We start from the raw sequence: 3,416 nt of genomic DNA, 5'->3' as shown, positions 1-3,416 counted from the left end.
AAGTCTCTATTTGTCGACACGATCGAGGGAGTCAAAAATGTGGAGCACGAAATTTAATTACGGCAGTAAATTTAATTTGTGGTTACAAACAACACCGCTGTCGTCGTCGTCGTCATCGTCTTCGTTGTCGCTGTCCTCAGCGGGTGGTGAGGTGATGGCACCACCGGCAGTCTCAGCGTTGTTGTTGTGTCGAAGTGAATCAAATTACGGAGGGTCGTAGGTAGTAGGTACTGTACACACAATTCGCCGTCATTCATCGGTCGACGACGTTGGGGATTGGGAAGTAATTTTTGCGAAAATTGTGTTGTCGGAGATTTGGGGGACAGGTTTTATACAGGGTTGTATCATTTATCTACCATGAAGGAATTTCTGGATGAACATCTTGATGTATCGACTGGAAGAGTTGCTGAAGAAATCCCTTCAGAAGTTCCTCTTCTTCTTCTTCTTTCTGGCTCGACGTTCCAGCTAGAACTTGGTTGAAGTGACTCACAACTTAGTGTTCTTTTAGCACTTCCACAGTTATTAATTGAAGGGCTTTCTTTGACTGTCATTGCATGAATTTGTATATTGTGAGGCAAGTACAATGGTACACTATACCCAGGGCAGTCGAGAAAAGTTCGAGAAAAATACCTGGAGATGTTCCAGGAAGAACACTAGAACAAAACTGCGTAAGGGTTTCGGGTGAACTATCCAGTTCATTCGTTTCTCGCCGGGGACTGCGACAAGGTGACAGACTCTCATGTCTACTCTTCAACATCGCGCTGGAAGGTGTGATGCGACGAGCCGGGCTCAACAGTCGGGGAACGATTTTCACAAAATCCGGTCAATTTGTGTGCTTCGCGGACGACATGGACATTATCGCTAGAACATTTGGAACGGTGGCAGAACTGTACACCCGCCTGAAACGCGAAGCAGCAAAGGTCGGACTGGTGGTGAATGCCTCAAAAACAAAGTACATGCTGGTAGGCGGAACCGAAAACGACCGGATCCGTCGGGGTAGTAATGTTACGATAGACGGGGATACTTTCGAGGTGGTGGAGGAATTCGTCTACCTCGGATCCTTACTGACGGCTGACAACAACGTGAGCCGAGAAATTCGGAGGCGCATCATCAGCGGAAGTCGGGCCTACCACGGGCTCCAGAAGAAACTGCGGTCGAAAAAGATTCACCCACGCACCAAATGCACCATGTACAAAACGCTAATAAGACCGGCGATCCTCTACGGGCACGAGACATGGACCATGCTCGAGGAGGACCTACAAGCACTCGGAGTTTTCGAGCGACGCGTGCTAAGAACGATCTTCGGCGGTGTGCAGGAGAACGGTGTGTGGCGGAGAAGGATGAATCACGAGCTCGCTGCACTTTACGGCGAACCCAGCATCCAGAAGGTGGCCAAAGCCGGAAGGATACGTTGGGCAGGGCATGTTGCAAGAATGCCGGACAACAACCCTGAAAAGCTGGTGTTTGCAACGGATCCGGTTGGCACAAGAAGGCGTGGAGCGCAGAGAGCACGATGGGCGGATCAGGTGGAGCGTGACTTGGCGAGCATTGGGCGCGACCGAGGATGGAGAGCGGCAGCCACAAACCGAGTATTGTGGCGTACTATTGTTGATTATGTCTTATCTTAATGATGTTGAACAAATAAATGTATGTAATGTACTAGAACAAAACAGAGAATCAGTGGAGAATTTCCTAGATTCCAAGAGTAATCATCGAAAAAATTCAGAAGGAATTCCAAGCGGAAGGAATACCACAAGAAATTTTCGAAATTCCTATTTTGAAGTACTCCAGAAGCAACTCAGGTAAAACTCCAGGTGAAATTCAACGAGTTCTAGAAATGAAATAAGGAGAAATTTCAGGAGAAATTTCAAGCGAAATGCCAGGTGAACTTCCTGGAGAAATTCCAGGAGAAATTCCGGGGGAATTCCAGGAGGAACTCAATGAAAACAAAAATTCCAGGATGAACTCCAAGGGACTTTCGGGAGGAACTCCAGGAGTGATTCCAGGAGAAATTTCATAGAAAATCCAGTTTGAATTCCTAGAAGAATTTCAGGAGGGAAGAAATCCAGAAGGAATTCCAGGAGAAATTCCACGAAAAGTTTCAGGAGAATCTCCAGGAAGAATTTGAGAAATCCAGGAAAAACTCTAAGAAGAAATCTAGATGAAATTCTAAAAAGAACTCTAGGGTAAATTCCAGGAGAAATTTCAGGAGAAATTCCGGGAGAAATAAAGGAGAAATTTTAGAAAGAATTCCAGGACAGATTCCAGAAAGAATTCCTGGAGAAATTCCAGGACGAAGTCTGTGAGTCCAGGAGTTTCTGGAGGCATTCCAGGAAAAAATCCACAAGGAATTCCACAAGCAATTCCAGGAGGAATTCCACACGAAATTTCAAGAGTAATTTCACAGGGAATTCCAAGAGCGATTCCGCAAGAATTACCAGGAGGAATCATACACGGAATCCCAGGAGGAGTTCCAGAAGGAATGCAAGAAGGAATTTCAGGAGAAATTCTAGAAAGAGTACCATGAGGAATTCCAGGTGAAATTCTGAAGATAGTCATGGAGGAATACCAGAAACAATTCCAAGCGGAACTCCAGGAGGAATTCCACAAGGGACTCCAGGAGGAATTACTGAAGGAATTCAAAGAAGAATTCCAGGCGGAACTTCAGAAAAAAATTCAGAATTAATAAATAGCTGGAAGAAATTCTTGGACGGATTCTAGGAGACATTCAAGGGAGATTTAAAGAAGGTATTGATGGAGAAATTCCAGGAGGTTTTTTTTAGTTTTTATTAACGTGTATTTTAACTTAAATGCTAATTCTACACTCAATTCCAGGAGGAATTCCATTCCTGGAGGAATTCTCGGAGGTATTCCAGGAGGAATTCCAGGAGGAATTCCAAGAGGAATTCCAGCAGGAATTCCAAGAGAAATTCCAGCAGAAATTCCAAGAGGAATTCCAGGAGGAATTCCAAGAGGGATTCCAGGAGGAATTCCAAGAGGAATTTCAGGAGGAATTGCAGGAGGAATTCCAGGAGAAATTCCAAGAGGAATTTCAGGACAAATTCCAAGAGGAATTCCAGGACGAATTACAAGAGGAATTTCAGGACGAATTCCAAGACGAATTCCAGGAGGAATTCCAAGACGAATTCCAGGAGGAATTCCAAGAGAAATTCCAGGAGGAATTCCTGGAGAAATTCCAAGAGGAATTCCGGGAGGAATTCCAAGAGGAACTACAGGAGGAATTCCAGGAGGAATTGCAGGAGGAATTCGAGGAGGAATCCCAGGAGGAATTCGAGGAGGAATCCCAGGAGGAATTCGAGGAGGAATCCCAGGAGGAATTGCAGGAGGAATTCCAGGAGGAATTCGAGGAGGAATTCCAGGACGAATTCCAAGACGAATTCCAGGAGGAATTCCAA

The sequence above is a fragment of the Aedes albopictus genome, chromosome 2 (assembly GCF_035046485.1).
Source record: "Aedes albopictus strain Foshan chromosome 2, AalbF5, whole genome shotgun sequence".
Taxonomy (NCBI): Eukaryota; Metazoa; Arthropoda; class Insecta; order Diptera; family Culicidae; genus Aedes; species Aedes albopictus.
Note: the sequence above shows the minus strand (reverse complement) of the source record.